This window comes from Neophocaena asiaeorientalis, unplaced genomic scaffold, assembly GCF_003031525.2.
Source record: "Neophocaena asiaeorientalis asiaeorientalis breed wild unplaced genomic scaffold, Neophocaena_asiaeorientalis_V1.1 scaffold781, whole genome shotgun sequence".
Lineage (NCBI taxonomy): Eukaryota > Metazoa > Chordata > Mammalia > Artiodactyla > Phocoenidae > Neophocaena > Neophocaena asiaeorientalis.
In genome coordinates, this window is record NW_020172994.1 from 553,820 (window position 1) to 566,051 (window position 12,232).

Below are 12,232 nucleotides of genomic sequence, written 5' to 3' on the forward strand. Positions count from 1 at the left end.
TAATCACTGGAACACTAGGGAATTCCCAAATTCTTCCCTTTCAAATCACAGTAACTATTGGTACACTTTTGAGGAAGTAAGTAGCCCAGATAAGGAGGCTCTTAATGAAAACAGGATTTTTATTCATTTTTTAATTTTTGGGCCACGCAGTTCCCTGACCAGGTATTGAACATGGAACCCCATCAGTGGAAGCATGGAGTCCTAACCACTGGACCGCCAGGGAGTTCCCTGAAAGTGGGCTTTTTAGATAGAGGACAACATGAGTGTGCCCATGTGTCTATTTGTGTTTATAATTCCCTGTGTTGAGATTTGGTTCAGCGGCTCTGGACGTTCCTATCTCTGGCCAGTACCATGCCTGTTTCTGCAGACACTCATTCTGGAGAACACTGAGCACGTGGTCTGGGTCAGGCCTTACCCCATCTCCCTCTAAGCCATGGTTGCCCTTGAGTGGCTGTTCCTAGCCTGCATTTATTGAGCACACAGATGGTTTAATGCCACAGCCCTACATAGTGTATGTGCTGTTTCTGTAATTCCTTTTCTTTGAAATATTCTTAGTCTATGAAGACTCCAAAAACTCGTGGGTGGGCTCGTCTCTGTCTAGCTGTGACCCGCTGAGGCAGCGCGGTGGTATGGGGATGGTAGCCTTGCCCTGCTACTGCAGCACTAGGGTGTCAGTTGGTCGCGTCCAGAACACTTCAGTTCTGCCCTGCAAGGATAGATATATTTAATAGCTGATTGGTGTGTCCCTTTAATGTAAGAAAGTGGAAACTGAACAGCCAGAGGAAACCTTTCCCAACACCGAAATCAATGGCGAATTTGGTAAGCGCCCTGCTGAAGATATGGAAGAGGAACAAACTTTTGAAAGATCTAGAAACACTGATGAGATGGTTGAATTAGGCATTCTGCTTCAGAGCAAGAATGCTGGGGCAGTGATTGGAAAAGGAGGCAAGAATATTAAGGCTCTCCGTACAGACTACAATGCCAGTGTTTCAGTCCCAGACAGCAGTGGCCCCGAGTGCATATTGAGTATCAGTTCTGACACTGAAACAATTGGAGAAATTCTGAAGAAAATCATCCCTACCTTGGAAGAGGGCCTGCAGTTGCCATCACCCACTGCAACCAGCCAGCTCCCGCTAGAATCTGAAGCTGTGGAATGCTTAAATTACCAACACTCTAAAGGATGGGACTTTGACCGCGAGTTGAGACTGTTGATTCATCAGAGTCTGGCTGGAGGAATTATTGGGCTCGAAGGCGCTAAAATCAAAGAACTTCGAGGAACACTCAGACAACAATCAAGCTTTTCCAGGAACGTTGTCCTCAATCCACTGACAGAGTTGTTCTTATTGGAGGAAAACCTGATAAGGTTGTAGAGTGCATAAAGATCATCCTTGATTTTATATCAGTCTCCCATCAAAGGACGTGCTCAGCCTTAGGGTCCCAATTTTTACGATGAAACCTACGATTATGGTGGTTTTACAATGATGTTTGATGACCGCTGGGGACGTCCCGTGGGATTTCCCATGCCAGGTAGAGGTGGTTTTGACAGAATGCCTCCTGGTCAGGGTGGGCGTCCCATGCCTCCATCCAGAAGAGACTGTGATGATAGGAGCCCTCGCCGAGGACCTCCTCCACGTCCTCCTGGACGAGGGGGCCGGGGTGGTGGCAGAGCTCGGAATCTTCTTCCTCCTCCACCACCACCTAGAGGAGGAGAGCTAATGGCCTATGACAGAAGAGGGAGACCTGGAGACCGTTATGATGGCATGGTTGGTTTCAGTGCTGATGAAACCGGTGACTCTGAAGTAGATACATGGAGCCCATCAGAGCGGCAGATGGCTTATAAACCACAGGGTGGCTCTGGATATGATTATCCCTATGCAGGGGGTCGTGGCTCATATGGTGATCTTGGTGGACCTATTATTACTACACAAGTAACTATTCCCAAAGACCTGGCTGGATCTATTATTGGCAAATGTGGTCAGTGGATTAAACAAATCTGTCATGAGTCAGGAGCTTCGATCAAAATTGATGAGCCTTTAGAAGGGTCCGAAGACCGGATCGTTACCATCACAGGAACAAACACAGGACCAGATACAGAATGCACAGGATTTGCTGAGCAGGACAGTGTGAAGCAGTATGCAGATGCTGAAGGATTCTAATGCAAGATATTTTTTCTTTTTTATAGTGTGAAGCAGTATTCTGGAAAGTTTTTCTAAGACTAGTGAAGAACTGAAGGAGTCCTGCATTTTTTTTTTTATCAGCTTCTGTTTAAAAAGCCAACATTCCTCTGCTTCCTAGGTGTTCTGCATTTGAGGTGTAGTGAAATCTTTGCTGTTCACCAGATGTAATGTTTTAGTTCCTTACGAACAGCGTTGGGGGTTGGGGGCGGGTGTGCAAAAACATTGAAATTTTGAAACAGCAGCGGAGTGAGTGAATTTTAATTTTTGTTCATTGTTCGTGGTTTAAAAAAAAAATCCCCCCATGTAATTATTGTGAACGCTTTGCTTTGTGATCACTGTAACATTTGGGGGGGTGGGATAGGGAGGAAAAGTAACAATAGTCTGTATGTCCCTGGCATCTATTCAGAGCAGTGTGCAGAATGTAATGCTCTTTTGTAAGAAACGTTTTATGATTTTTTTGTGTGTGTGTGCAGTACGTGGGCTTCTCACTCTTGTGGCCTCTCCCGTTGCGGAGCACAGGCTCCAGGCACGCAGGCTCAGCGGCCACAGCCCACTGGCCCAGCCGTTCCGCGGCATGTGGGATCTTCCCGGACCGGGGCACGAACCCATGTCCCCTGCATCGGCAGGCGGACTCTCAACCACTGCGCCACCAGGGAAGCCCCCCGTTTTATGATGTTTAAAGTAAATTTAGTGAACCTAAAAACAAAAACAAAAACTCATGGGTGATATTTTCTGCCATGGACTCTCCAAGTCCAAAGCCCAAGGAAGGTAGGGGGGTAAAAGGAGTTTTCTCTGATCTAGTTTAGTAAATTATGTGCATAGTAACTCTGGGAGGTCTTGGGTAAACTATTATGGGGGAGGGGCAATAATTTGACAAGATTTGGAACCCTATGACTATAGATTTTCCCCAGGAGTATACAGGTACACAGTTACTTGCAAATAGAACGAGCTATTTGATATAGGAACCTTATAAATTAGTTCTAAGTCGTATATTTTTAGCAAATAAATGACTAAGATGAATCAATCACTTATCGGTAAATTGCCAAGTTTGCTTATAATTAGTTACTTTAGGTGGTTAAAATATACTGGAAAATGAGACCAAGGTCAAAGAATTCTGCTCACCGTCCTGCCTGTGGGTGTCACTCAGCCCTGGCGGTGGATGGCATTTTATCAATAGTTCTCATCTTAACCTGTTATCAGACTGTCGGCCTCGTGAGGATCAGCTGAGCATGATCATGTCACTGAAGTTATTGACAATACTGGGAAAATAAGTGTCTCATTCACTGAGGGAAAGCAGTGATGTTTCAGTAGTTAAAATACTAAATATCATATGATATCGTTTATTTGTGGAATCTAAAAAAAATGGTACAAATGAACTTATTTACAAAACAGAAATAGAGTCACAGATGTAGAAAACAAACTTATGGTTACCGGGGGGGAAGGGGAGGAGGGATAAACTGGGAGATTGGGACTGACATATACACACTACCATATATAAAATAGAGGGCTTCCCTGGTGGTACAGTGGTTAAGGATCCGCCTGCCAATGCAGGGGACATGGGTTCAAGCCCTGGTCCAGGAAGGTCCCACATGCTGCGGAGCAACTAAGCTCATGCACCACAACTACTGAGCCTGCACTCTAGAGCCCATGAGCCACAACTACTGTGCCCGCATGCCACAACTACTGAAGCCCACGTGCCTAGAGCCCGTGCACTGCAACGAAGAGTAGCCCCCGCTCGCCGCAACTAGAGAAAGCCCGCGCACAGCAAGGAAGACCTAACACAGCCAAAAATAATAAATAAATTTATTTTAAAAAATAAAAAGTAAAAAAAATAAAATAATCAACAAGGACCTACTGTATAGCACAGGGAACTATATTCAATATCTTATAATAACCTATAGTAGAAGAGAATCTGAAAAGTATATATATAAAACTGAATCACTTTGCTGTACAGCAGAAATTAACACAACGTTGTAAATCACTATACTCCAATAAAAATTAAAAACAAACAAAAAAATACTATATCCTGTTAGATGCTGAGGTCAGCATTTGTCTTGTTAACTTGAAAGATGAAGAAAATGTGACTGGAGATGGAGGCACTGATGATATTTGGGATCTCTTAGAGGTTAGATTAGTGACACGAAGTAATGATATTGAAGTTGTCTGCCTTTGAACGGTTTCAATTCAGGGACTCTGATATATGAAATTATGAGTAATAAGAGAATGTTAGAAATCACAAATTTTAGAACATTAATCCATTTCATTGTTTGTTTAAGAATGCACATTTTACTATCCTTTTCGTCACTTAACCAGCCAGTGTTAAAACACATTTGATTTTCCACAGAGGTTGCAACTTTTAGACAGTGTGATTTTTTTGGAGGCATGTATAGCTCTGTGTTATTTACAAGCTTTCTTTTATCCTTTTATTGAGATGCCTGAATTGGTATTTCCCAGCTGGACTTCGCTGGAGTTTAGACCTTGAAGGGCAGAACGCAAATCTGCTTTATCAAGGGTACATAACCTGCCTAACTCGTTCATTTTTGCAGTCAAGAAACATGGCTTACTTCATTAAACGCTGGTGCTCTTGCTCCAGAAATACTCATAGGATTGCAGCAGTTTGGTGGGGGGACAAGGCGGGCAGTCCGCAGACCAGTGTGTGTTCCCGGAGCACCCAGCATGGTGATGAAGGGTGAGGAAGCCTGGGCTGCAGTGTGGACTCTGCAGAGCGGTCGGGGCACCTCCCGCCCACGCGGGCAGGCCTCAGCCACCAGAGCACAGGAGGACTTATGTGCAGTGTTTTAGACAGAAGGCTTTTTTTTTTTTTTTTTTGACTGCGTTGGGTCTTCGTTGCTGTGCACAGCTTTCTCTAGTTGCGGCAAACGGGGGCTACTCTTCGTTGCGGTGCACGGGCTCTAGGCATGCGGGCTTCAGTAGTTGTGGTGTGCGGGCTCAGTAGTTGTGGCTCACGGGCTCTAGAGTGCAGGCTCAGTAGTTGTGGTGCATGGGCTTAGTTGCTCTGCGGCATGTGGGATCTTCCCGGACCAGGGCTCGAACCCGTGTCTGCTGCATTGGCAGGCGGATTCTTAACCACTGCACCACCAGGGAAGCCCCAGACAGAAGGCATTTTCACTGTAACTCATCACTCGAATACTTTCTGCACTGCGCTTTCACTGCCGAGGGCGAGGGTTCAATCCCTGGTCGGGGAAATAGGATACCACAAGCCGCACTGTGCAGCCAAAAAAAAAAAAAGAATTCTCTCCTAGTTTTTATGAAATTCTCAAATTACAAATGATACTTTACCATTCTTTATATCACAGGAAGCAAAATAAAACCAAATTAGTTAACTGTAAATGGGCATGAACCATCTTAGTGGAGTGGTGGAAGTGTTCTAAATCTAGATTGTGGTGATGATTGCACAACTAGGTAAATTTGCTAAAAATCATTGAATTGTACACTTAAAATAGAGGAACTGTGGTATGTGAATTATATCTCGGTAAAGTTACTCACAGAGCCCAAATTAGTTGCAGTGCATCATATGACCACAGAATGTCAGCAAAGATTTTTCCATAAACCTATCTCCAAGGGGGACATAATCAACCACGGCTGTGGCTGCTGCCCTTCACCACAGAAATTCCTCTGTCCTGGGTCTCAGGGGCTTGAAGTTACCAAACACCAGAGTCAGGTATTAGGGATAAGGAAATATTTTCAAATATTGGCTTATGCAAATCTACAATGATCAGAGCTATCAAATCGTTTAATCCATGATATATACAATTAAGTAAAAAATCTCACACCACAATAATCTTCAATAAGCAAATTAGAAATTCAGTCCTACTGGAAATATTAAAGTCCTTTAAAACTAGTTTTGGACTAATTATACGTTCTAGTAAATATTATACAAACTTTAAAAAATTTTTTTTTCTTTTTTTGTTTTGTTTTATTTATTTATTTTAATTGGGTCATGTATCTTTTTCTTTTTTGCCCGTGTCGCATGGCATGCAGGATCTTAGTTCCCTGACCAGGGATTGAACCCGTGCCGTCAGAGCATTTAGTATCCCAGACCTCATTGTCTCATGACTTTGATTTCAAAGCTTTCAAGTCAGGCAGTGGTTATTTTTAACAATTCATCCTGGGGGGAATTCCCTGGCCGCCCAGTGGTTAGGACTCCATGCTGTCACTGCTGAGGGCCCGCGCTCCACCCCTGGTCGGGGAAATAACATCCCACAGGCCTTGTGGAGCGGCCAAAAATAAAAATAAATAAAAAGAAAAAAAAATTCATCCTGACTAAAAGAACTACAGCAACAAAACCAAAAGCAATGTTACAGATGATACAGCATGTAGAATGAATAATGGCTGTCTGTTGTAATGGAGGACTCATGGCTGATACAGCTCTTCCACTAACTCCCTGGGTCACTTAACCAGCCCAACCTCTGTTCCTCTGCTTTGACCTTGGCATTTAGTGATACTGTGAAGAAAACGGCTGACCCTCAAATTTCTGAGAAGAGTAAATACAAGTAATATTTCATCAGACCCTATAGTTTCTTATCCCTCTGAGCACAGTTTCTACATTCTTGGTACTGAAGTCATTAACCCAAGAAAGCATCGTTCAGATTGCCTGTAACCGGAGTTCACGAGCGAAATGGCCGTAATGAAGGCAGAGGCATCTACTTTGATCTGGTTCACCTAGGTTAAGATTTTGACACATTAAGACTTTATTTAGACGAATGTTACTTCACTTACACTTATTTATGCTCAAAATGTGACTGACTGAAAATTTTCCACCTCACAAGTCTCCGCCCTTCTTCATCTTAACATAGCTGCACTAAGAGGAAGTATTGGCAGCCTAGAAATGGCTGTGGTTTTCAGTGTTTTAGGAGGTTTACCTTCCCATAATCCGATTTACTGTTTTTACGTTCTTGAAAGATATAAATTAGTAATGAGAGAGAGAGAGACTGTACTCCTTTTAGAAGATTTCTCCATGTTAATTAGTTATTTGAAAGGTTTTATTGATTACTTTCTTTATCTAACTGAAAAGGAGGTCGATGGAAATTTTTAAATTGTACTTTTTAAATTTACATTTTTAATGTAAAATATAATAGCCATAAAAATCAAAGTTTAGTGACTTCCCTGGCGGTCCAATGGTTAAGACTCCAGGTGTCTACTGCAGGGGGCACAGGTTCAGTCCCTGGTCAGGGAGCTAAGATCCTGTATGCCATGCGGCACAGGCAAAAAAAAAAGGATACATGGCTCAACTTAAATAAATAAAACAATGACAAAAAGAAAAAAACATTTTTTTAAAGTTTGTATGATGTTTACTAGAACGTATAATTAGTCCAAAACTAGTTTTAAAGGACTTTAATATTTCCAGTAGGACTGAATTTCTAATTTGCTTATTGAAGATTATTGTGGTGTGAGATTTTTTACTTAATTGTATATATCATGGATTAAACGATTTGATAGCTCTGATCATTGTAGATTTGCATAAGCCAATATTTGAAAATATTTCCTTATCCCTAATACCTGACTCTGGTGTTTGGTAACTTCAAGCCCCTGAGACCCAGGACAGAGGAATTTCTGTGGTGAAGGGCAGCAGCCACAGCCGTGGTTGATTATGTCCCCCTTGGAGATAGGTTTATGGAAAAATCTTTGCTGACATTCTGTGGTCATATGATGCACTGCAACTAATTTGGGCTCTGTGAGTAACTTTACCGAGATATAATTCACATACCACAGTTCCTCTATTTTAAGTGTACAATTCAATGATTTTTAGCAAATTTACCTAGTTGTTCAATCATCAGCGCAATCTAGATTTAGAATATTTCCACCACTCCACTAAGATGGTTCATTCTCATTTACAGTTAACTAATTTGGTTTTATTTTGCTTCCTGTGATATACAGAATGGTAAAGTATTATTTGTAATTTGAGAATTTCATAAAAACTAGAATTCTTTTTTTTTTGGCTGCACCGCGCAGCTTGCGATATCTTAGTTCGCCAACCAGGGATTGAACCCTCGCCCCCAGCAGTGAAAGTGCAGGGCAGAGTCCTAACCACTGGACGGCCAGGGAGGTCCCAGAGAGAATTCTGTTCTTTTTTTTAACCTGTGTTAGGTCTTCGTTGCTCTGCGCGGGATTTCTCTAGTTGCAGAGAGCGGGGCTGCTCTTCGTTGCGGTGCGTGGGCTTCTCATCCCGGTGGCTGCTCTTGTTGTGGAGCACGGGCTCTAGACACGTGGGCTTCAGTAGCTGTGGCGCATGGGCTTAGTTGCTTCATGCATGTGGGATCTTCCCTGACCAGGGCTCGAACCCGTGTCCCCTGCATTGCAGGCGGATTTTTAACCACTGCGCCACCAGGGAAGTCCTATTCCCCCCCCCATTTTTATTGCAGTACAATTGCTTTAAAATGTTGTGTTAGCTGTACAACAAAGTGAATCAGCTCTATGTATACATATATCCCCATATCCCCTCCCCCTTGAGCCTCCCTCCCGCCCTCCCTATCCCACCCCTCTAGGTCGTCACAAAGCACTGAGCTGATCTCCCTGTGCTATGCAGCAGCTTCCCACTAGCTATCTATTTTACATTTGGTAGTGTATATATGTCAGTGCTACTGTCTCACTTCGTACCAGCTTCCCCTTCCCCCACCCCCCATCCTCAAGTCTGTTCTCTATGTCTGCATCTTTATTCCTGCCCTGCCACTAGGTTCATAAGTACCGCTTTTTTAGATTCCATATATGTGTGTTAGCATACGGTATTTGTTTTTCTCTTTCTGACTTACTTCACTCTGTATGACAGACTCTAGGTCCATCCATCTCACTACAAATAACTCAATTTCATTCCTTTTTATGGTGGAGTAATATTCCATCGTATATATGTGCCACATCTTCTTTATCCATTCATCTGTCAATGGACATTTAGGTTGCTTCCATGACCTGGCTATTGTAAATAGTGCTGCAATGAACATTGGGGTGCATGTGTCTTTTTGAATTACGGTTTTCTCTGGGTATATGCCCAGTAGTGGGATTGCTGGGTCATATGGTAGTTCTATTTTTAGTTTTTTAAGGAACCTCCATACTGTTCTCCACAGTGGCTGTATCAATTTACATTCCCACCAACAGTGCAAGAGGGTTCCCTTTTCTCCACACCCTCTCCAGCGTTTATTGTTTCTAGATTTTTTGGTGATGGCCATTCTGACTGGCGTGAGGTGGTACCTCATTGTGCTTTTGATTTGCATTTCTCTAATTATTAGTGATGTTGAGCATTTTTTCATGTATTTGTTGGCCATCTGTATGTCTTCTTTGGAGAAATGTCTCCTTAGGTCTTCTGCCCATTTCTGGATTGGGCTGTTTGTTTTTTTGATATTGAGCTGCATGAGTTGCTTGTATAGTTTGGAGATTAATCCTTCGTCAGTTGCTTTGAAAAAAAAATCAGAACTATTGAATCTTTGGTTGAGTACATTTGACATAATCATATGCTTGGGAATGAAGAGCATACTCAGAAATTAAAAGACCCATTGTTATTAAGTCTATTTGGGGATCAAAGAGGTATTTTAAAAAAGCATTATGATTCTCTTCATATCATATTTGCTACTCAAGGATTTGCGCGTGCGTGAAGGCTTGTCTAAACCAAAGAGTCTGGGGACGTCCCTGGTGGCACAGCGATTAAGAATCAGTGCTTCCAATCCAGGGGCTCCGGGTTTGATCCCTGGTCAGGAAACTAGATCCCACATGCATGCCACAACTAAGAGTTCGAATGCCACAACTAAGAAGCCTGCCTGCCGCAACTAAGACCTGGCACAACCAAATAAATAAAAGTTTAAAATAACTAAAATAAATAAATAAAATAAACCAGAGGGCCTGATGCCCTTTCCAAGCTGATGGGGATCCAGGGGAGAAACACTGCAAAGCTTATTTGTCCCTTCTATTGATCTGGTCCTGAGAAGCTTGGTTTCTATCAATATTAAACTAAAGATCCAACAACAACCCTCACCCCCTCACTCCACAATGGACTCTAAAGTACCTTAACGCATTGTTGGGTTAAAAAAAAAATAGAAGAAATGGAATAAATATTGGGACTTAAGGCAAAACCTTCATTGTTTAAATTATATGAATATTTTAATGGAGATGTTTTGTCCCTTATTTGAGTAACTGCTAACTCTGCTGCTTAATTCATGTATTTGGAGAATAGCACCAAGAAGCTGGGCCAATGTGGGTTGGGCTACACCTACACGTACTTCATTGCCCTTTGTTCTTGCTTTTAATCCAGGTCTTTACTTTCCCTGGACCATCCATCAGATGTGGAGATAAAGCCCTTCTGTGAATCTACAGTGGGAATTCCTTGGGGTCTTTGTACAGAAAGCAGTCAGAGCCTGATAATCCTGAGCTGAAAACCCTTCCTTCTCCCTCTCTGCCCTCCCATGGCTTCTGCCCACAGCCCCGCAGTTATGGGTGCACGAGGGAGGCACGTGAAGCTCGCCTTTCAGCTCACCAACTCCCCGGAAGGTGTAACCTTTGGAAAATCCGAATTGTCTCTTTTTACTTTTCAAAAATTAACATGTTAAAAAATACTTTATTTTTTAATATTGGTAAGACGTACTTGAGGTTCAAAATTCAGAGGATACAGAGGTATACAGTGAAAAGTCTGTCTCCCATCCCCGGCACCAAGCCACCCGGGAGGCAACCACTGTCACCAGTTAAGTGACAATTTGGAGTCGCAGGAGAGAGTCTGAGGCAGTATGTGGTCGGGCTGGGTTTCGTGATAAAGACTGGGGTGGTTAATAGTACACGCCAAGCTCTTCATCTATTCTGTGCATTGCATTCTACACTAGAAACTTTGTATGCATCAGTACAGTAATCCCATGTGAACCTGAGACGCTGAGAGCTGGCAGGGACCCCTCTGGACACGGGGCAAATGCCTTTAAGATCTGAGTGGATCGATGAATTATTTATGCCCTACGTAGCAGTCTGAGAAGGGGCCTTCAGACTCACCTGGCAGGGCAGCGGCCGAGGTGCTCTGAGTGTTCTCCACCCAAGTGGTGTCAGTGGTCAGGAAGAATCCCCACCCTGCAGTCACGACACTGATGGGCAGCTGTGCGAGCTTCAGGACGTGTCTGCGGGCGTCCTGATTAACGGTCTGGATGCTGTTTATGTACCTCTGGGGTCCTCTGAAAAGGGTGTAGAACGGGTGCCCAGGTCTTCGTGCATCTGGAAATCCCTCTAGGTGCCAGGACGGCCCCCTGAGCAGAGGGAGGTGTGCATCTCAGGCTGCTTGACCCTATTTGGGAAAAGGATCCTCCTAAAAAAAAAAGCCTCTGTGTGTGCGTGTGTGCATTCACACGCACACACGTGTCCAAACCCTGGGAACTTAGCCCAACTAATGTTCCTTGTGTTCTGTTTCTGTATTTAAGGTGGCATCCTGTCCATCTCTTCTAGGCCCTCATGCTGCAGGCCCTCACGTCTTTTAACAGTACGCAAATGGTTAAATAACATATGGTGCACCCAGGGTATTAAATACTATTATAATATTAAAAGTATATAAGCATGATACATACCAACAAGGAATGCTTTCCAAGACATGCTTGCAGGAAAACAAAAATGACAGCACAATTCAAACATACGATCTAGTAGTTTTACAAAAATTATACCCATATGCATCTATGTGTATACATTTATAAAAATGGTGCAGACTTCACTTCCACTAGGTGCTCTGAGACCCGCCCCCCCCCCCACTGCCATCCATCTAAGCACTGGAGCTGTCTACCCCACCCTCCGCAAGGGCCACCCCCTGACAACACAAGCCGGGGCGGAGCAGGTGGCACGCTGAGGGGTAAGGCTGCCTTGAGTGGGGTTGGGTGGCCGCAGCGGCGTCGCTCTGGGGGCACCTGCCCTTGGCCCGGTGGTGGGCTGGGCGGATGCTGGCCTCGGGCTCTGGGTGGAAAAGGGCAGTAAGGTAGAGCTCCAGTGGAAAGCACAGCTTGAGGAAAGCTTCCCTAATTTAGACCTGGAGGGCTCAGGATCCACGATCCATAAAGGTCACCAATGCACGAACAGATGAGCCACTAGGA

General features: G+C 43.7%; 1 pseudogene; it reads left to right on the forward strand.

Annotated features, from left to right (window-relative positions):
- The first annotated feature begins 629 nt into the window (after window positions 1-629).
- On the forward strand, window positions 630-2,642 carry LOC112397941 (heterogeneous nuclear ribonucleoprotein K pseudogene; annotated as a pseudogene).
- The last annotated feature ends 9,590 nt before the right edge of the window (window positions 2,643-12,232 follow it).